Raw genomic sequence first — 22,725 nt, forward strand, 5'->3', positions numbered from 1 at the left:
CCAGGCTGTGTAAGGGCTATTTGACCAAGAAGGAGAGTGATGGGGTGCTACGCCAGATGACCTGGCCTCCACAGTCACAAGACCTGAACCCAATCGAGATAGTTTTGGGTGAGCTGGACCGCAGAGTGAAGGCAAAAGGGTCAACAAGTCCTAAGCATCTCTGGGAACTCCTTCAAGATTGTTGGAAGACCATTCCCGGTGACTACCTCTTGAAGCTCATCAACAGAATGCCAAGAGTGTGCAAAGCAGTCATCAAAGCAAAAGGTGGCTACTTTGAAGAACCAAGAATATAAGACATATTTTCAGTTGTTTCACACTTTTTTGTTAAGTATATAATTCAACATGTGTTAATTCATAGTTTTGATGCCTTCAGTCTGAATGTACAATTTTCATAGTCATGAAAATACAGAAAAATCTTTAAATGAGAAGGTGTGTCCAAACTTTTGGTCTGTGCTGTATAGTATAATACACCCCCATAGTAGTATAATGCATCCTCATGGCAGTATAATGCACCCCATAGTAGTTTAATGCACCCCATAGTTTAATGCACCCCCATAGTTGTATAATGCACACTTATAGGAGTATAATGCACTCCCATAGTAGTATAATGCACCCCTATAGAAGTATAATGCACCCCCATACTAGTATAATGCACCTCCATAGGCGTATAATGCACCCCTACAGTAGTATAATGCACCTCCGTAGGAGTATAATGCACCGCCATAGGAATATAATGCACCCCCATAGTAGTATAATGCACCCCCATAGTAGTATAATGCTCCCCTTAGCTGTATAATGCAGCACCATAGCAGTATAATTCACCCCTATAGGCGTACAATGCACCCCCATAGTAGTTTAATGCATCCACATGGTAGTATAAGGCACCCCTATAGTAGTATAATGCTCCCCATAGTAGTATAATGCTACCCCTTAGCTGTATAATGCAGCACCGTAGCAGTATAATGCACCCCTATAGGCGTATAATGCACCCCCATAGTAGTTTAATGCATCCACATGGTAGTATAAGGCACCCCCATAGTAGTATTAGTAGTATAATGCACCCCCAAAGTAGTATAATGCTCCCCTTAGCTGTATAATGCAGCACCATAGCAGTATAATGCACCCCTATAGGCGTATAATGCACCCCCATAGTAGTTTAATGCATCCACATGGTAGTATAAGGCACCCCTATAGTAGTATAATGCTCCCCATAGTAGTATAATGCTACCCCTTAGCTGTATAATGCAGCACCGTAGCAGTATAATGCACCCCTATAGGCGTATAATGCACCCCCATAGTAGTTTAATGCATCCACATGGTAGTATAAGGCACCCCCATAGTAGTATTAGTAGTATAATGCACCCCCAAAGTAGTATAATGCTCCCCTTAGCTGTATAATGCAGCACCATAGCAGTATAATGCACCCCTATAGGCGTATAATGCACCCCCATAGTAGTTTAATGCATCCACATGTGTTGTGAAATTGGATTTTGGGCTCCCCCGGTGGCCACTGGTGGAATTGAACTGGTGTGCATCATCCCCTCTGTTCACCTGTTTCCATCAGGATGTGGGAGTCGCTATTTAGCCTCGCTCCTCTGTCACTTCCATGCCGGTCAACATTGTAATCAGAAGCCTTTCTGTGCATGTTCCTGCTGCTAGACAACTCCCAGCTAAGTTGGACTTTAGTCCTCGTTTGTTTTTGCATTTTGTTCCAGTTCACAGCTGTAGTTTCGTTTCTGTGTCTGGAAAGCTCTTGTGATCTGAAATTGCCACTCTGATGTTATGAGTTAATACTAGAGTCTTAAAGTAATTTCAGGATGGTGTCTTGATAGGGTTTTCAGCTGACCATGAAAGTGCCCTTTCTGTCTTCCTGCTATCTAGTAAGCGGACCTCAATTTTGCTAAACCTATTTTCATACTACGTTTGTCATTTTCATCTAAAATCACCGCCAATATATGTGGGGGCCTCTGTCTGCCTTTCGGGGAAATTTCTCTAGAGGTGAGCCAGGACTATATTTTCCTCTGCCAGGATTAGTTAGTCCTCCGGCCGGCGCTGGGCGTCTAGGGATAAAACGTAGGCAACGCTACCCGGCTACTGTTAATTGTGCGGCAGGTTTAGTTCATGGTCAGTTTAGTTTCCATCCTTCCAAGAGCTAGTTCTTATGTTTGCTGGGCTATGTTCTCTTGCCATTGAGAACCATAACAGTTTGACCGGCCACAAAGGGTTAAATTAATTGACAGAGAAAGGAGAGAAAAGAGAAGTCTGCTGAAGATTTTTTTTTTTTTTTTTTTTCCCTTCAGTTCTGAGTGTGCTTGTAATTGAATCTCTTGCAAGTCTGCCTATATTGCAGCCTTTCTCTCTCTCTCTCCTTCTAATCCTGGAATGGCTCTGTGTTCACCTGTTTAAAATGGATATTCAGAGTTTAGCTGCAGGTTTGAATAATCTCACCACGAAAGTTCAAAATTTACAAGATTTTGTTGTTCATGTTCCTATATCTGAACCTAGAATTCCTTTGCCTGAATTTTTCTCGGGGAATAGATCTTGCTTTCAAAATTTCAAAAATAATTGCAAGTTGTTTTTGTCCCTGAAATCTCGCTCTGCTGGAGATCCTGCTCAGCAGGTCAGGATTGTGATTTCCTTGCTCCGGGGCGACCCTCAGGATTGGGCTTTTGCATTGGCTCCAGGGGATCCTGCGTTGCTCAATGTGGATGCGTTTTTTCTGGCCTTGGGGTTGCTTTATGAGGAACCTCAGTTAGAGCTTCAGGCGGAAAAGGCCTTGATGTCCCTATCTCAGGGGCAAGACGAAGCTGAAATATACTGCCAGAAATTCCGTAAATGGGCTGTGCTTACTCAGTGGAATGAGTGCGCCCTGGCGGCGAATTTCAGAGAGGGTCTCTCTGATGCCATTAAGGATGTTATGGTGGGGTTCCCTGTGCCTGCGGGTCTGAATGAGTCCATGACAATGGCTATCCAGATCGATAGGCGTCTGCGGGAGCGCAAACCTGTGCACCATTTGGCGGTGTCTACTGAGAAGACGCCAGAGAATATGCAATGTGATAGAATTCTGTCCAGAAGTGAACGGCAGAATTTTAGACGAAAAAATGGGTTGTGCTTCTATTGCGGTGATTCAACTCATGTTATATCAGCATGCTCTAAGCGTACTAAGAAGCTTGATAAGTCTATTTCAATTGGCACTTTACAGTCTAAGTTTATTCTATCTGTGACCCTGATTTGTTCTTTATCATCTATTACCGCGGATGCCTATGTCGACTCTGGCGCCGCTTTGAGTCTTATGGATTGGTCCTTTGCCAAACGCTGTGGGTATGATTTGGAGCCTCTTGAAACTCCTATACCCCTGAAGGGGATTGACTCCACCCCATTGGCTAGTAATAAACCACAATACTGGACACAAGTAACTATGCGGATTAATCCGGATCACCAGGAGATTATTCGCTTTCTTGTGCTGTATAACCTACATGATGTGTTGGTGCTGGGATTGCCATGGCTGCAATTTCATAACCCAGTCCTTGACTGGAAAGCTATGTCTGTGTTAAGCTGGGGATGTAAGGGGACGCATGGGGACGTACCTGTGGTTTCCATTTCATCATCTATTCCCTCTGAGATTCCTGAATTCTTGACTGAATATCGTGACGTTTTTGAAGAACCTAAGCTTGGTTCATTACCTCCGCACCGGGAGTGCGATTGTGCCATAGATTTGATCCCGGGTAGTAAATACCCTAAGGGTCGTTTATTTAATCTGTCTGTGCCTGAACATGCTGCTATGCGAGAATATATAAAGGAGTCCTTGGAAAAGGGACATATTCGTCCTTCGTCATCTCCCTTAGGAGCCGGTTTTTTCTTTGTGGCTAAGAAAGATGGCTCTTTGAGGCCGTGTATTGATTATCGGCTTTTGAATAAAATCACGGTTAAATATCAATATCCGTTGCCACTGCTGACTGATTTGTTTGCTCGCATAAAGGGGGCCAAGTGGTTCTCTAAGATAGATCTCCGTGGGGCGTATAATTTGGTGCGAATTAAGCAGGGGGATGAGTGGAAAACCGCATTTAATACGCCCGAGGGCCACTTTGAGTATTTGGTGATGCCTTTTGGTCTTTCAAATGCCCCTTCAGTCTTTCAGTCCTTTATGCATGACATTTTCCGTGATTATTTGGATAAATTTATGATTGTGTATCTGGATGATATTTTGATTTTTTCGGATGACTGGGACTCTCATGTCCAGCAGGTCAGGAGGGTTTTTTCAGGTTTTGCGGTCTAATTCCTTGTGTGTGAAGGGTTCTAAGTGCGTTTTTGGGGTTCAAAAGATTTCCTTTTTGGGATATATTTTTTCCCCCTCTTCCATCGAGATGGATCCTGTCAAGGTTCAGGCTATTTGTGATTGGACGCAACCTGTTGTGAATTTGGATTCTGGGCTCCCCCGGTGGCCGCTTGTGGAATTGGACTTGTCATCCTCTTTCCTGTTTCACCTGGTTCCATCAGTAGTGGGTGTCGCTATTTAAGCTCATTTCTCTGGTGGTTTCTTGCCGGTCAACAATGTTATCTGATGCCTCTCAGTGCTTGTTCCTGCTTCTAGACAACTACTAGATAAGTTGGACTTTTGTCCATGTTTTGTTTTGCCTATTTGTTCCAGTTCACAGCTGAAGTTTTGTTACTGTGTCTGGAAAGCTCTCGTTGATCAGGGATTGCTACTCTGGCGTTATGAGTTAATGCCAGAGTTTAAGGTAATCTCTGGATGGTGTTTTGTTAGTGTTTTTCTGCTGACCATGAAAGTATACTATCTGTCTTCTGCTATCTAGTAAGCGGACCTCAAATTTGCTAAGACTATTTTCCTGCTGCGTTTGTTGTTTCATCTGAACTCACCGTCATTATATGTGGGGGGCTACTGTCTTCTTTGGAATATTTCTCTAGAGGTGAGCCAGGTCTTATATTTCCCTCTGCTAGCTATTTAGGTCTTAGGCCAGAGCTGGGCATCTAGCGATAAATAGGAAATGCTACCTGGCTATTTCTAGTTGCGCGGCAGGCTTAGTTCATGGTCAGTATAGTTCCATCTTCCGAGAGCTTGTCCCTCTATAGGCTTGCTATGATCTCTGCCTGCAGAGATCATGACAGTTTGACCGGCCCATAAAGTGTTAAAGACCCAGGTTGAGAAAGGAGAGTTATAAGAAGTCTGCTGGAATTTTTTTTTTTTTTTTTCCTCCAGTCTGCCTTGCTGCAGTCTTTTTTTTCTCTCTCTCCTCCTAATCTCTGTATGCTCTGTGTGCACCTGACAATAATGGATCTCCAGAGTGTAACTGCGGGTTTGAATAATCTCATCACGAAAGTACAAAATTTACAAGATTTTGTGGTACATGCTCCGGTATCTGAGCCGAGAATTCCTTTGCCGGAGTTCTTCACAGGGAATAGAGCTAGCTTCCAGAATTTCCGAAATAATTGTAAGCTTTATTTGTCCCTGAAGTCTCGTTCAGCTGGAGACCCTGCTCAGCAGGTTAGGATTGTGATTTCCTTGCTCAGGGGTGACCCTCAAGATTGGGCCTTCTCATTGCCAGCAGGGGATCCTGCGTTACGCGATGTGGATGCGTTTTTTCTGGCCTTGGGCTTGCTTTATGAGGAACCTCATTTGGAACTTCAGGCAGAAAAAACTTTGATGGCACTATCTCAGGGGCAAGACGAAGCTGAAGTTTTCTGCCAAAAATTCCGTAAATGGTCTGTGCTTACTGATTTGTTTGCTCGTATAGAGGGTGCTAAGTGGTTCTCTAAAATTGATCTTCGTGGGGCGTATAATTTGGTGCGGATCAGGCAGGGGGATGAGTGGAAGACCGCATTTAATACGCCCGAGGGCCACTTTGAGTATTTGGTCATGCCTTTTGGTCTTTCTAATGCCCCTTCAGTTTTCCAGTCTTTTATGCATGATATTTTCCGCGATTTTCTGGATAAATTTATGATAATATATCTGGATGATATTCTGATTTTTTCTGATGACTGGGACTCTCATGTCCAGCAGGTCAGGAGAGTTTTTCAGGTTCTGCGGTCTAATTCTTTATGTGTGAAGGGGTCTAAGTGCGTTTTTGGGGTCCAGAAAATTTCCTTTTTGGGGTATATTTTTTCTCCCTCTTCCATTGAGATGGATCCCGTCAAGGTGCAAGCTATTTGTGACTGGACTCAGCCCTCCTCTCTTAAGGGTCTTCAGAGATTTTTGGGCTTTGCCAACTTTTACCGCCGATTTATTGCTGGTTTTTCGGATGTCGTTAAACCACTGACTGATTTGACCAGACAAGGCGCTGATGTTGCTAATTGGTCCCCTCATGCTGTAGAGGCCTTTCAGGAGCTTAAGCGCCGTTTTGCCTCTGCCCCTGTGTTGCGTCAGCCTGATGTGAATCTGCCTTTTCAGGTTGAGGTTGACGCTTCGGAGATCGGAGCTGGGGCAGTGTTGTCGCAGAAAGGTTCCGACTGCTCCGTCATTAGGCCTTGTGCCTTCTTTTCTCGCAAATTTTCGCCCGCAGAGCGGAATTATGATGTTGGGAATCGGGAGCTTTTGGCCATGAAGTGGGCGTTTGAGGAGTGGCGCCATTGGCTCGAGGGGGCTAGGCATCAGGTGGTGGTATTGACTGACCACAAAAATTTGATTTATCTTGAGACTGCCAGACGCCTGAATCCTAGACAGGCGCGCTGGTCTTTATTTTTTTCTCGCTTTAATTTTGTGGTGTCATACCTACCGGGTTCTAAGAATGTTAAGGCAGATGCCCTTTCTAGGAGTTTTGACCCGGACTCTCCTGGTAATTCTGAACCCACAGGTATCCTTAGGGAGGGAGTAATTTTGTCGGCCGTTTCTCCTGATCTGCGGCGGTCCTTGCAAGAGTTTCAGGCGGATAGACCGGATCGTTGTCCGCCTGATAGACTGTTTGTTCCGGATGATTGGACCAGCAGAGTCATCTCTGAGGTACATTCTTCTGCATTGGCAGGTCATCCCGGAATTTTTGGTACCAGGGATTTGGTGGCAAGATCCTTCTGGTGGCCTTCCCTGTCACGAGATGTGCGAGTCTTTGTGCAGTCATGTGACGTTTGTGCTCGGGCCAAGTCTTGTAGTTCTCGGGCTAGCGGACTGCTGTTGCCCTTGCCTATTCCTAAGAGGCCTTGGACACACATCTCGATGGATTTTATTTCAGATCTGCCTGTTTCCCAGAAGATGTCTGTCATCTGGGTGGTCTGTGACCGTTTCTCTAAAATGGTCCATTTGGTTCCTCTGCCCAAGTTGCCTTCATCTTCTGAGTTGGTTCCTCTGTTTTTTCAGAATGTTGTCCGATTGCACGGTATTCCTGAGAATATTGTTTCTGACAGAGGTACCCAATTTGTGTCTAGATTTTGGCGGGCATTCTGTGCTAGGATGGGCATAGATTTGTCTTTTTCATCTGCTTTTCACCCTCAGACAAATGGCCAGACCGAGCGGACTAATCAGACCCTTGAGACATATCTGAGGTGTTTTGTCTCTGCTGACCAGGATGATTGGGTTGCTTTTTTGCCATTGGCAGAGTTCGCCCTCAATAATCGGGCCAGTTCTTCCACCTTGGTGTCCCCGTTTTTCTGTAATTCGGGGTTTCACCCTCGATTTTCCTCCGGTCAGGTGGAATCCTCGGATTGTCCTGGAGTGGATGCGGTGGTGGAGAGATTGCATCACATCTGGGGGCAGGTTATGGACAATTTGAAGTTGTCCCAGGAGAAGACTCAGCGTTTTGCCAACCGTCATCGTCGTGTTGGTTCTCGGCTTTGTGTTGGAGATTTAGTGTGGTTGTCTTCTCGTTTTGTCCCTATGAGGGTCTCTTCTCCTAAGTTTAAACCTCGGTTCATCGGCCCTTATAGAATATTGGAGATTCTTAATCCTGTTTCTTTCCGTTTGGACCTCCCTGCGTCCTTTTCCATTCATAACGTTTTTCATCGGTCGTTATTGCGCAGGTATGAGGTACCTGTTGTACCTTCAGTTGAGCCTCCTGCTCCGGTGTTGGTTGAGGGTGAGTTGGAGTACGTTGTGGAGAAAATTTTGGACTCTCGTGTTTCCAGACGGAAACTCCAGTATCTGGTCAACTGGAAGGGTTACGGCCAGGAGGATAATTCTTGGGTCAATGCATCTGATGTTCATGCTCCTGATCTTGTTCGTGCCTTCCATAGGGCTCATCCTGGTCGCCCTGGTGGATCTGGTGAGGGTTCGGTGCCCCCTCCTTGAGGGGGGGGTACTGTTGTGAATTTGGATTCTGGGCTCCCCCGGTGGCCGCTTGTGGAATTGGACTTGTCATCCTCTTTCCTGTTTCACCTGGTTCCATCAGTAGTGGGTGTCGCTATTTAAGCTCATTTCTCTGGTGGTTTCTTGCCGGTCAACAATGTTATCTGATGCCTCTCAGTGCTTGTTCCTGCTTCTAGACAACTACTAGATAAGTTGGACTTTTGTCCATGTTTTGTTTTGCCTATTTGTTCCAGTTCACAGCTGAAGTTTTGTTACTGTGTCTGGAAAGCTCTCGTTGATCAGGGATTGCTACTCTGGCGTTATGAGTTAATGCCAGAGTTTAAGGTAATCTCTGGATGGTGTTTTGTTAGTGTTTTTCTGCTGACCATGAAAGTATACTATCTGTCTTCTGCTATCTAGTAAGCGGACCTCAAATTTGCTAAGACTATTTTCCTGCTGCGTTTGTTGTTTCATCTGAACTCACCGTCATTATATGTGGGGGGCTACTGTCTTCTTTGGAATATTTCTCTAGAGGTGAGCCAGGTCTTATATTTCCCTCTGCTAGCTATTTAGGTCTTAGGCCAGAGCTGGGCATCTAGCGATAAATAGGAAATGCTACCTGGCTATTTCTAGTTGCGCGGCAGGCTTAGTTCATGGTCAGTATAGTTCCATCTTCCGAGAGCTTGTCCCTCTATAGGCTTGCTATGATCTCTGCCTGCAGAGATCATGACAGCAACCCTCTTCTCTTAAGAGTCTTCAGAAATTTTTGGGCTTTGCTAACTTTTATCGTCGATTTATTGCTGGTTTTTCTGATGTTGTTAAACCATTGACTGATTTGACTAAGAAGGGTGCTGATGTTGCTGATTGGTCGCCTGCTGCTGTGGAGGCCTTTCGGGAGCTTAAGCGCCGCTTTTCTTCCGCCCCTGTGTTGCGTCAGCCTGATGTTGCTCTTCCTTTTCAGGTTGAGGTCGACGCTTCTGAAATCGGAGCTGGGGCGGTTTTGTCGCAGAGAAGTTCCGATTGCTCCGTGATGAGACCTTGTGCTTTTTTCTCGCGTAAATTTTCGCCCGCCGAGCAGAATTATGATGTTGGGAATCGGGAGCTTTTGGCCATGAAGTGGGCTTTTGAGGAGTGGCGTCATTGGCTTGAGGGGGCTAGACATCGGGTGGTGGTATTGACTGACCACAAAAATCTAATTTATCTTGAGTCCGCCAGACGCCTGAATCCTAGACAGGCGCGCTGGTCGTTGTTTTTCTCTCGGTTTAATTTTGTGGTGTCCTACCTGCCGGGTTCTAAGAATGTTAAGGCGGATGCCCTTTCTAGGAGTTTTGAGCCTGACTCCCCTGGTAATTCTGAAACTACAGGTATCCTTAAGGATGGAGTGATATTGTCTGCCGTTTCTCCAGACCTGCGGCGGGCCTTGCAGGAGTTTCAGGCGGATAGACCTGATCGTTGCCCACCTGGTAGACTGTTTGTTCCTGATGATTGGACCAGTAAAGTCATTTCTGAGGTTCATTCTTCTGCGTTGGCAGGTCATCCTGGAATCTTTGGTACCAGGGATTTGGTGGCAAGGTCCTTCTGGTGGCCTTCCCTGTCTCGAGATGTGCGAGGCTTTGTGCAGTCTTGTGACGTTTGTGCTCGGGCCAAGCCTTGTTGTTCTCGGGCTAGTGGATTGTTGTTGCCCTTGCCTATCCCGAAGAGGCCCTGGACGCACATCTCGATGGATTTTATTTCGGATCTTCCTGTTTCTCAGAAGATGTCTGTCATCTGGGTGGTGTGTGACCGTTTCTCTAAGATGGTCCATTTGGTTCCCCTGCCTAAGTTGCCTTCTTCTTCCGAGTTGGTTCCTCTGTTTTTTCAAAATGTGGTCCGTTTGCATGGTATTCCGGAGAATATCGTTTCTGACAGAGGAACCCAATTCGTGTCTAGATTTTGGCGAGCATTCTGTGCTAGGATGGGCATAGATTTGTCTTTCTCGTCTGCTTTCCATCCTCAGACTAATGGCCAGACCGAGCGGACGAATCAGACCTTGGAGACATATTTGAGGTGTTTTGTGTCTGCAGATCAGGATGATTGGGTTGCTTTTTTGCCTTTAGCGGAGTTTGCCCTCAATAATCGGGCCAGCTCTGCCACCTTGGTGTCTCCTTTTTTCTGTAATTCGGGGTTTCATCCTCGATTTTCTTCTGGTCAGTTGGAATCTTCGGATTGTCCTGGAGTGGATGCTGTGGTGGAGAGGTTGCATCAGATTTGGGGGCAGGTAGTGGACAATTTGAAGTTGTCCCAGGAGAAGACTCAGCTTTTTGCCAACCGCCGGCGTCGGGTTGGTCCTCGGCTTTGTGTTGGGGACTTGGTGTGGTTGTCTTCTCGTTTTGTCCCTATGAGGGTTTCTTCTCCTAAGTTTAAGCCTCGGTTCATCGGCCCGTACAAGATATTGGAGATTCTTAACCCTGTGTCCTTCCGTTTGGACCTCCCTGCATCTTTTTCTATTCATAATGTTTTTCATCGGTCATTATTGCGCAGGTATGAGGTACCGGTTGTGCCTTCCGTTGAGCCTCCTGCTCCGGTGTTGGTTGAGGGCGAGTTGGAGTACGTTGTGGAAAAAATCTTGGACTCCCGTGTTTCCAGACGGAAACTCCAGTATCTGGTCAAATGGAAGGGATACGGTCAGGAGGATAATTCTTGGGTGACTGCCTCTGATGTTCATGCCTCCGATCTGGTCCGTGCCTTTCATAGGGCTCATCCTGATCGCCCTGGTGGTTCTGGTGAGGGTTCGGTGCCCCCTCCTTGAGGGGGGGGTTGTTGTGAATTTGCTTTTTGCTCCCTCTAGTGGTTACTAGTTTTTTGACTCTGGTTTTTCTGTCATTCCTTTTATCCGCACCTGGGTCGTTAGTTAGGGGTGTTGCTATATAAGCTCCCTGGACCTTCAGTTCAATGCCTGGCAACGTAGTTATCAGAGCTAGTCTGCTGTGCTCTTGTCTACTGATCCTGGTTCCAGTTATATCAGCTAAGTCTGCCTTTTGCTTTTTGCTATTTGTTTTGGTTTTGTATTTTTGTCCAGCTTGTTCCAAATCTATATCCTGACCTTTGCTGGAAGCTCTAGGGGGCTGGTGTTCTCCCCCCGGACCGTTAGACGGTTCGGGGGTTCTTGAATTTCCAGTGTGGATTTTGATAGGGTTTTTGTTGACCATATAAGTTACCTTTCTTTATTCTGCTATCAGTAAGCGGGCCTCTCTGTGCTAAACCTGGTTCATTTCTGTGTTTGTCATTTCCTCTTACCTCACCGTCATTATTTGTGGGGGGCTTCTATCCAGCTTTGGGGTCCCCTTCTCTGGAGGCAAGAAAGGTCTTTGTTTTCCTCTACTAGGGGTAGCTAGATTCTCCGGCTGGCGCGTGTCATCTAGAATCAACGTAGGAATGATCCCCGGCTACTTCTAGTGTTGGCGTTAGGAGTAGATATATGGTCAACCCAGTTACCACTGCCCTATGAGCTGGATTTTTGTATTCTGCAGACTTCCACGTTCCTCTGAGACCCTCGCCATTGGGGTCATAACAGTTTGCCAGGCCAGTATTAAATGTTTAATGCATTGCAGAAGAGGGATTATAAGAAAGAAGATTCTGAGTTTTTTTTTTTTCTTTCTCCTTCCCCTTTACCTCAGAGTGGCTATGCTTGCTGCAGACATGAATGTCCAGACCTTGATTACAAGTGTGGACCAGCTGGCTACTCGTGTGCAGGGCATACAAGACTATGTTATCAGAAATCCTAGGTCAGAACCTAAAATACCGATTCCTGAACTGTTTTCCGGAGACAGGTTTAAGTTTAGGAATTTCGTGAATAATTGTAAATTGTTTTTGTCCCTGAGACCCTGTTCATCTGGAGATTCTGCTCAGCAAGTAAAAATTGTTATTTCGTTCTTACGGGGCGACCCTCAGGATTGGGCTTTTTCGCTGGCGCCAGGAGATCCGGCATTGGCTGATCTTGATGCGTTTTTTCTGGCGCTCGGTTTACTTTATGAGGAACCCAATCTTGAGATTCAGGCTGAAAAGGCCTTGCTGGCTATGTCTCAGGGGCAGGACGAGGCTGAAGTGTATTGCCAAAAATTTCGGAAATGGTCCGTGCTGACACATTGGAACGAGTGTGCACTGGCCGCTAATTTTAGAAATGGCCTTTCTGAAGCCATTAAGAATGTTATGGTGGGTTTTCCCATTCCCACAGGTCTGAATGATACTATGGCACTGGCTATTCAAATTGACCGGCGGTTGCGGGAGCGCAAAACCGCAAATTCCCTCATGGTGTTGTCTGAACAGACACCTGATTTAATGCAATGTGATAGAATCCTGACTAGAAATGAGCGGAAAATTCATAGACGCCGGAATGGCTTGTGCTACTACTGTGGTGATTCTACACATGTTATCTCAGCATGCTCTAAACGTATAGCTAAGGTTGTTAGTCCTGTCACCGTTGGTAATTTGCAACCTAAATTTATTCTGTCTGTAACTTTGATTTGCTCACTGTCATCTTATCCTGTCATGGCGTTTGTAGATTCAGGTGCTGCCCTGAGTCTCATGGATCTCTCATTTGCTAAGCGCTGTGGATTTACTCTTGAACCATTAGAAAATCCTATTCCTCTTAGGGGTATTGATGCTACACCATTGGCAGCAAATAAACCGCAGTATTGGACTCAGGTTACCATGTGCATGACTCCTGAACACCGCGAGGTGATACGTTTCCTGGTTTTACATAAAATGCATGATTTGGTTGTTTTAGGGCTGCCATGGTTACAGACCCATAATCCAGTCCTGGACTGGAAGGCTATGTCAGTCTCAAGTTGGGGCTGTCGTGGTATTCATGAGGATTCCCTGCCTGTGTCTATTGCTTCTTCTACGCCTTCGGAAGTTCCGGAGTATTTGTCTGATTATCAGGATGTCTTCAGTGAGTCTGAGTCCAGTGCACTGCCTCCTCATAGGGACTGTGACTGTGCTATAGATTTGATCCCAGGCAGTAAATTTCCTAAAGGAAGACTGTTTAATCTGTCGGTACCTGAACATACCGCTATGCGTTCATATATCAAGGAGTCTCTGGAAAAAGGACATATTCGTCCGTCTTCTTCCCCTCTTGGTGCGGGATTCTTTTTTGTGGCAAAAAAGGACGGATCTTTGAGACCTTGTATTGATTATCGGCTTTTGAATAAGATCACTGTCAAATTTCAGTATCCTTTACCGCTGTTGTCTGACTTGTTTGCCCGGATTAAGGGTGCCAAGTGGTTCACCAAGATAGACCTTCGTGGTGCGTACAACCTTGTGCGCATTAAGCAAGGTGATGAATGGAAAACCGCATTCAATACGCCCGAAGGTCATTTTGAGTACTTGGTGATGCCTTTTGGGCTCTCCAATGCGCCTTCAGTTTTTCAGTCCTTTATGCATGACATTTTCCGGAAGTATCTGGATAAATTTTTGATTGTTTATCTGGATGATATTTTGGTTTTTTCTGATAATTGGGATTCGCTTGTGGAGCAGGTCAGGTTGGTCTTTAAAATTTTGCGTGAAAATTCTTTGTTTGTCAAGGGCTCAAAGTGTCTCTTTGGTGTACAGAAGGTTCCCTTTTTGGGGTTCATTTTTTCCCCTTCTGCGGTGGAGATGGACCCAGTCAAGGTCCGAGCTATTCTTGATTGGACTCAGCCCTCGTCAGTTAAGAGTCTTCAGAAGTTCTTGGGCTTCGCTAACTTCTACCGTCGTTTTATCGCTAATTTTTCTAGCATTGTGAAACCTTTGACGGATATGACCAAGAAGGGCTCCGATGTAGCTAACTGGGCTCCTGCTGCCGTGGAGGCTTTCCAGGAGTTGAAACGCCGGTTTACTTCGGCGCCTGTTTTGTGCCAGCCTGACGTCTCACTTCCCTTTCAGGTTGAGGTGGATGCTTCGGAGATTGGGGCAGGGGCCGTTTTGTCGCAGAGAGGCCCTGGTTGCTCTGTTATGAAACCTTGTGCCTTTTTCTCTAGGAAGTTTTCGCCTGCCGAGCGAAATTATGATGTGGGCAATCGGGAGTTGTTGGCCATGAAATGGGCATTTGAGGAGTGGCGTCATTGGCTCGAGGGTGCTAAGCATCGTGTGGTGGTCTTGACTGATCACAAAAATCTGATGTATCTCGAGTCTGCTAAACGCCTTAATCCGAGACAGGCCCGCTGGTCATTGTTTTTCTCCCGCTTTGATTTTGTTGTCTCGTATTTACCAGGTTCAAAGAATGTGAAGGCCGATGCTCTTTCTAGGAGCTTTGTGCCTGATGCTCCTGGAGTCGCTGATCCTGTTGGTATTCTTAAAGATGGAGTTATCTTGTCAGCTATTTCTCCGGATCTGCGACGTGTGTTGCAGAGATTTCAGGCTGATAGGCCTGAGTCTTGTCCACCTGACAGACTGTTTGTCCCGGATAAGTGGACCAGCAGAGTCATTTCCGAGGTTCATTCCTCGGTGTTGGCAGGTCACCCGGGAATTTTTGGCACCAGAGATCTGGTGGCCAGGTCCTTTTGGTGGCCTTCCTTGTCAAGGGATGTGCGGTCATTTGTGCAGTCCTGTGGGACTTGTGCTCGAGCTAAGCCTTGCTGTTCTCGTGCCAGCGGTTTGCTCTTGCCCTTGCCTGTCCCGAAGAGACCTTGGACACATATCTCCATGGATTTCATTTCTGATCTTCCGCTATCTCAGGGCATGTCCGTTATCTGGGTGATATGTGATCGCTTCTCCAAGATGGTCCATTTGGTTCCTTTGCCTAAGCTGCCTTCCTCTTCCGATCTGGTTCCTGTGTTTTTCCAGAACGTGGTTCGTTTGCACGGCATCCCTGAGAATATTGTGTCAGACAGAGGATCCCAGTTCGTTTCCAGGTTCTGGCGATCCTTTTGTAGTAGGATGGGCATTGATTTGTCGTTTTCGTCTGCTTTCCATCCTCAGACTAATGGACAGACGGAGCGAACCAATCAGACTTTGGAGGCTTATTTGAGGTGTTTTGTCTCTGCTGATCAGGACGATTGGGTGACATTCTTGCCGTTGGCTGAGTTTGCCCTTAATAATCGGGCTAGTTCCGCCACCTTGGTTTCGCCTTTTTTCTGCAACTCTGGTTTCCATCCTCGCTTTTCTTCGGGTCATGTGGAGCCTTCTGACTGTCCTGGGGTGGATTCTGTGGTGGATAGGTTGCAGCAGATCTGGAATCATGTGGTGGACAACTTGAAGTTGTCACAGGAGAAGGCTCAGCGCTTTGCCAACCGCCGCCGCGGTGTGGGTCCCCGACTACGCGTTGGGGATTTGGTGTGGCTTTCTTCCCGCTTTGTTCCTATGAAGGTCTCCTCTCCCAAATTTAAACCTCGTTTTATTGGGCCTTACAAGATATTGGAAATCCTTAATCCTGTATCTTTTCGTCTGGATCTTCCTGTGTCGTTTGCTATTCACAATGTATTTCATAGGTCCTTGTTGCGGCGGTACATTGTGCCTGTAGTTCCTTCTGCTGAGCCTCCTGCTCCGGTGTTGGTTGAGGGCGAGTTGGAGTACGTGGTGGAGAAGATCTTGGATTCTCGCCTCTCCAGGCGGAGGCTTCAGTACCTGGTCAAGTGGAAGGGCTATGGTCAGGAGGATAATTCCTGGGTGGTCGCCTCTGATGTTCATGCGGCCGATTTAGTTCGTGCCTTTCATGCCGCTCATCCTGATCGCCCTGGTGGTCGTGGTGAGGGTTCGGTGACCCCTCACTAAGGGGGGGGTACTGTTGTGAATTTGCTTTTTGCTCCCTCTAGTGGTTACTAGTTTTTTGACTCTGGTTTTTCTGTCATTCCTTTTATCCGCACCTGGGTCGTTAGTTAGGGGTGTTGCTATATAAGCTCCCTGGACCTTCAGTTCAATGCCTGGCAACGTAGTTATCAGAGCTAGTCTGCTGTGCTCTTGTCTACTGATCCTGGTTCCAGTTATATCAGCTAAGTCTGCCTTTTGCTTTTTGCTATTTGTTTTGGTTTTGTATTTTTGTCCAGCTTGTTCCAAATCTATATCCTGACCTTTGCTGGAAGCTCTAGGGGGCTGGTGTTCTCCCCCCGGACCGTTAGACGGTTCGGGGGTTCTTGAATTTCCAGTGTGGATTTTGATAGGGTTTTTGTTGACCATATAAGTTACCTTTCTTTATTCTGCTATCAGTAAGCGGGCCTCTCTGTGCTAAACCTGGTTCATTTCTGTGTTTGTCATTTCCTCTTACCTCACCGTCATTATTTGTGGGGGGCTTCTATCCAGCTTTGGGGTCCCCTTCTCTGGAGGCAAGAAAGGTCTTTGTTTTCCTCTACTAGGGGTAGCTAGATTCTCCGGCTGGCGCGTGTCATCTAGAATCAACGTAGGAATGATCCCCGGCTACTTCTAGTGTTGGCGTTAGGAGTAGATATATGGTCAACCCAGTTACCACTGCCCTATGAGCTGGATTTTTGTATTCTGCAGACTTCCACGTTCCTCTGAGACCCTCGCCATTGGGGTCATAACAGGGGGTACTGTTGTGAAATTGGATTTTGGGCTCCCCCGGTGGCCACTGGTGGAATTGAACTGGTGTGCATCATCCCCTCTGTTCACCTGTTTCCATCAGGATGTGGGAGTCGCTATTTAGCCTCGCTCCTCTGTCACTTCCATGCCGGTCAACATTGTAATCAGAAGCCTTTCTGTGCATGTTCCTGCTGCTAGACAACTCCCAGCTAAGTTGGACTTTAGTCCTCGTTTGTTTTTGCATTTTGTTCCAGTTCACAGCTGTAGTTTCGTTTCTGTGTCTGGAAAGCTCTTGTGATCTGAAATTGCCACTCTGATGTTATGAGTTAATACTAGAGTCTTAAAGTAATTTCAGGATGGTGTCTTGATAGGGTTTTCAGCTGACCATGAAAGTGCCCTTTCTGTCTTCCTGCTATCTAGTAAGCGGACCTCAATTTTGCTAAACCTATTTTCATACTACGTTTGTCATTTTCATCTAAAATCACCGCCAATATATGTGGGGGCCTCTGTCTGCCTTTCGGGGAAATTTCTCTAGAGGTGAGCCAGGACTATATTTTCCTCTGCCAGGATTAGTTAGCCCTCCGGCCGGCGCTGGGCGTCTAGGGATAAAACGTAGGCAACGCTACCCGGCTACTGTTAATTGTGCGGCAGGTTTAGTTCATGGTCAGTTTAGTTTCCATCCTTCCAAGAGCTAGTTCTTATGTTTGCTGGGCTATGTTCTCTTGCCATTGAGAACCATAACACACATGGTAGTATAAGGCACCCCTATAGTAGTATAATGCTCCCCCATAGTAGTATAATGCTACCCCTTAGCTGTATAATGCAGCACCATAGTAGTATAATGCACCCATATAGGCATATAATGCACGCCCATAGTAGTTTAATGCATCCACTTGGTAGTAAAAGGAACCCCCATAGTAGTATAATGCACCCCATAGTAGTATAATGCTCCCCTTAGCTGTATAATGCAGCACCATAGCAGTATAATGCACCCCTATAGGCGTATAATGCACCCCCATAGTAGTTTAATGCATCCACATAGTAGTATAAGGCACCCCTATTGTAGTATAATGCACCCACATAGTAGTATAATGCTACCCCTTAGCTGTATAATGCAGCACCTTAGCAGTATAATGCACCCCCATAGTAGTTTAATGCACCCCCATAGTAGTTTAATGCATCCACATGGTAGTATAAGGCACCCCCATAGTAGTATAATGCACTCCTATAGGAGTATAATGCACCCCAAAAGTAGTATAACGCACCTCCCTAGTAGTATAATGCATTGCACACCTATAGTGCGGCTTTTAAAAAAAAAAGTTTCTCCTTATCTGACCGAGGTCTAGCGGTGTCCTCTGCTCGATTCATCTGACCGACAATGTGTGTGCTGACGTGTTGCCAGCCTGTGATTGGCTGGCGGCTGTTAACTGTTGCCATGCGGGAGGAATCTCCTGCACGGCAACAAAATTTTACTGAATGTTGATCTGAGGACGCACGATCAGTTATTGAAGCGCTGGGGCCCGGTGAGCAGAAGAGAGGGGGCCTGCTGCAAAAAATAAAAAAAATGCTAAATCAAACCCCCATTGTCACCCCCTTAGTTAGATAACAATATATAAAATTAGTTACGGTATTTTTCTATTTTTTCCATTCTTTGCAATTGGCCTTAGGATTGGGGTTGAGGATAGGGTTGGGGTAAGGGCTGTATTAGGGTTAGAGGTGTGTTAGGGTTATGGGTGCGTTAGGGCTATGGGTGCGTTAAAGTTTTGGTTAGAAAAAAATGATATGACTGCTAGTGTTGAGCGCAAGTGCTCGCTACTCAAGTTTGCATCGGGTGCTCGAATATGCACGGAGTGTCTAACAGCCGTAAAACGGGCGAGACTCGAGCATGTTACTCGAGCACCCACGATATTTGGTGAATACCCGAGCACCCGATGCAAACTGGAATGGGAGCACTTGCGCTCAACACTAATAATGACATATTCAATATGGCGACCTAACGTTATCAATTTCTGTGTCGCACATGTGGGTTCAAAATGCTCACTATACACCTGGATAAAACCTTGAGGGGTGTGGTTTCTAAAATGGGGTCACCTGTGGGGGTTTCCACTGTTTAGGCACATGAGGGGCTCTCCAAATGTGACATGGCGTCCGCTAATTATTCCAGCATATTATACATTCAAGAAGTCAAATGGCACTCCTTCCCTTCCGAGCTCTGCCATGCGCCCAAACAGTAAATTTCCCTCACAAAAAAGGTATCAACGTACCCAGGAGAAATTGCATAACAAATTCTTGGGTCCATTTTCTCCTGTTGCCCTTGTGAAAATAAAAAAGTTTGGATCTAAAGTAAATTTTTTGTGAAAAAAATAAAATTTAAATTTTTTCCTTCCACATTGTTTCAGTTCCTGTGAAGCAGCTGAAGGGTTAATAAACTTCTCGAATGTGGTTTTGTGCACCTTGAGGGGTGCACGTTTTAGAATGGTGTCACTTTTGGGTCTCATATAGGCCCCCCCAAAGTCACTTCAAATGTGATGTGGTCCCTAAACAAAATAGTTTTGTAAATTTTGCTCCAAAAATGAGAAATCGTTGAACAACTTTTAAGCCTTATAAGTTCCTAACAAAAAAAAATATGTTACCAAAATTGTACTGATAATAAATAACTTTTCCCACATGTCTATTTTATAAGTATTTCTTGCGATATAATTCTCTGATTTAAGGGCATAAGAATTAAAAATTTGAATATTGTGAAATTTTCTAAATTTTTGCCAAATTGTAACAAAAGAAAAAAAAATCAGAATCAGTGGGATCTAGTGAAGCGTTGCAGAGTTATAACCTGATAAAGTGATAGTGGTCAGAATTGTTCATTTGGCCTGGTCATTAAGGTCAAAATTGGTTTGGTCATTATTAAGGGGTTAAAGGGCTCCACAAACATACTCCAACATGTCACAAAAATGTGACCAGGTGACGGACCTGGGGATGCTCTTTCAAAAAAATGTTTTTGTTGGATCGGCAACTATTGAACGTTGATTGGCATCACTGATGGTTTTGCCGCGGCCTGTCCTACTCTCCCTATGGAAATCCCATGCATGCTCAACCGATCAACGGGGATTGCTTGTACTGTCAGTGGGAAGAAGAGATCAAATCGCTGCCAGTGGTCTCTGAATTAATGGTCACAGGGTGCAGCATAAGAATAAACCTTACCATCCAGACCAGCCCAACTCCTCCAATCTTAGCCCCATGTCCCCTCTGATCTCTTGACATAATGTCATGTGACCACTGCAGCAAAGAAGTGAAAGCTAATCATCTCCATCCTTCAGTTTTGTCCCTGCAGTCATTGACTGCAGCTGTCACATAACAATAAGCCTGGAGATTATCAGAGAACTTGGCGCTGAAATCATAGGAACAGGACTGGTCCAGGAGGTAAGCATAGATGTATTATCTGCTGCATCCTGGGACCATTAATGAGGGGTTGTCTAAGGGTACTGTCACACAGTACCATTTTGATCGCTACGACGGTACGATTCGTGACGTTCTAGCGATATCGTTACGATATCGCAGTGTCTGACACGCAGCAGCGATCAGGGATCCTGCTGAGAATCGTACGTCGTAGCAGATCGTGTGGAACTTTCTTTCGTCGCTTGATCACCCGCTGACATCGCTGGATCGTTGTGTGTGACAGCGATCCAGCGATGTGTTCGCTTGTAACCAGGGTAAACATCGGGTAACTAAGCGCAGGGCCGCGCTTAGTAACCCGATGTTTACCGTGGTTACCAGCGTAAACGTAAAAAAACAAACAGTACATACTTACATTCCGGTGTCTGTCCTCCAGCGTCTCAGCTTCTCTCCACTGTGTGAGCGTCTGCCAGCCGGAAAGCGAGCGCAGCGGTGACGTCTGACGTCACCGCTGTGCTTGCCGGCTATGGCGCTTACACAGTGGAGAGAAGGAGAACGCCGGGGACAGACACCGGAATGTAAGTATGTACTGTTTGGTTTTTTTACGTTTACGCTGGTAACCACGGTAAACATCGGGTTACTAAGCGCGGCCCTGCGCTTAGTTACCCGATGTTTACCCTGGTTACCGGGGACTTCGGCATCGCTCCAGCGCCGTGATTGCAACGTGTGACTGCAGTCTACGACGCTGGAGCGATAATCATACGATCGCTGCGACGTCACGGATCGTGCCGTCGTAGCGATCAAAATGGTACTGTGTGACAGTACCCTAAGGCTGTGTGCACACGTTCAGGATTTTTCACGTTTTATACACGTTTTTTCGCTATAAAAATGCACTAAAACCATGAAAAAATTGCATACATTAAGCATCTTATTATTAGAATGCAATCCGCAATTTTTGTGCACATGTTGCGTCTATTTCCGCAGCGGAATCGCATTCCGGAAAAAAATGCAGCATGCTCATTCTTTGTGCGGAATCGCAGGGATTCCGCACACATAGGAATGCATTGAATTTCTGCATGGGACTATGCCCACCATGCGGGAAGTAAGCGGATCATGTGCGGTTGGTACCCAGGGTGGAGGAAAGGACACTCTCTCCTCCTGGCCCTGGGAACCATATACCTGTAAAAAAATAAAAAAGAATTCAAATAATAAATCGTGATATTCTCACCTTCCGGTGTCCCTCGCAGCGTTCCCGCTCCTCGCGAAGCTCCCGTTACCAGGGATGCTTTGCAGCAATGACCTGCGATGACGTAGCGGCCTCGCGAGACCGATAATTCATCTGGGGTAATTGCCGCGAGGCATTACTGGGAATGGGAGCATCGCGAGGAGCGGGAACGCTGCGAGGGACACCGGAAGGTGAAAATATCACGATTTTTTTTTTTTTATTATTATTATTTTTACCATTAGATCTTTTACTATTGATACTGCAAAGGCAGCATCAATAGTATAAAGTTGGTCATACTTGTCAAACACTATGTTTGACAAGTGTGACCAACCTGTCAATCAGTTTTCCAGGCAATGCTACAGATCGCTTGGAAAACGCTAGCATTCTGCAAGCTAATTACGCTTGTGAAATGCTAGTGTTTAGCGAGAAAACGCATGCCAATTCCGCATGCGATATACCCGCGCCAAATCCAGACATGTGCACATAGCCTCATAGCGGACGAGCCTTGTAAAGAGGTTGTCCAGTGGAAAAACGTTATCATCTATCAATAAGACAGGCGGTACTGATTGTGGGGGCCAGTCGCTGGGGACAGGGGATTTTTCTCCGATTACACACTTTTCTCCCCGTTATACAGAGGCAGATGTGACGCCCGACCACTGCTCCATGTATTCTCTATACAAAGGCAGATGTGACGCCCGACCACCGTTCCATGTATTCTCTATACAGAGGCAGATGTGACGCCCGACCATGGCTCCATGTATTCTCTATACGGAGGCAGATGTGACGCCTGACCGCCGCTCCATGTATTCTCTATACAAAGGCAGATGTGACGCCTGACCACGGCTCCATGTATTCTCTATACAGAGGCAGATGTGACGCCTGACCGCCGCTCCATGTATTCTCTATACAAAGGCAGATGTGACGCCTGACCACCGCTCCATGTATTCTCTATACAGAGGCAGATGTGACGCCCGACCATGGCTCCATGTATTCTCTATACAAAGGCAGATGTGACCCCCGACCACGGCTCCATGTATTCTCTATACAGAGGCAGATGTGACGCCTGACCGCCGCTCCATGTATTCTCTATACAAAGGCAGATGTGACGCCTGACCACCGCTCCATGTATTCTCTATACAGAGGCAGATGTGACGCCCGACCATGGCTCCATGTATTCTCTATACAAAGGCAGATGTGACCCCCGACCACGGCTCCATGTATTCTCTATACAGAGGCAGATGTGACGCCTGACCGCCGCTCCATGTATTCTCTATACAAAGGCAGATGTGACGCCCGACCATGGCTCCATGTATTCTCTATATAGAGGCAGATGTGACCCCCGACCACGGCTCCATGTATTCTCTATACAAAGGCAGATGTGACGCCCGAC

The sequence above is a fragment of the Ranitomeya variabilis genome, chromosome 2, assembly GCF_051348905.1.
Source record: "Ranitomeya variabilis isolate aRanVar5 chromosome 2, aRanVar5.hap1, whole genome shotgun sequence".
NCBI classification, from domain to species: domain Eukaryota; kingdom Metazoa; phylum Chordata; class Amphibia; order Anura; family Dendrobatidae; genus Ranitomeya; species Ranitomeya variabilis.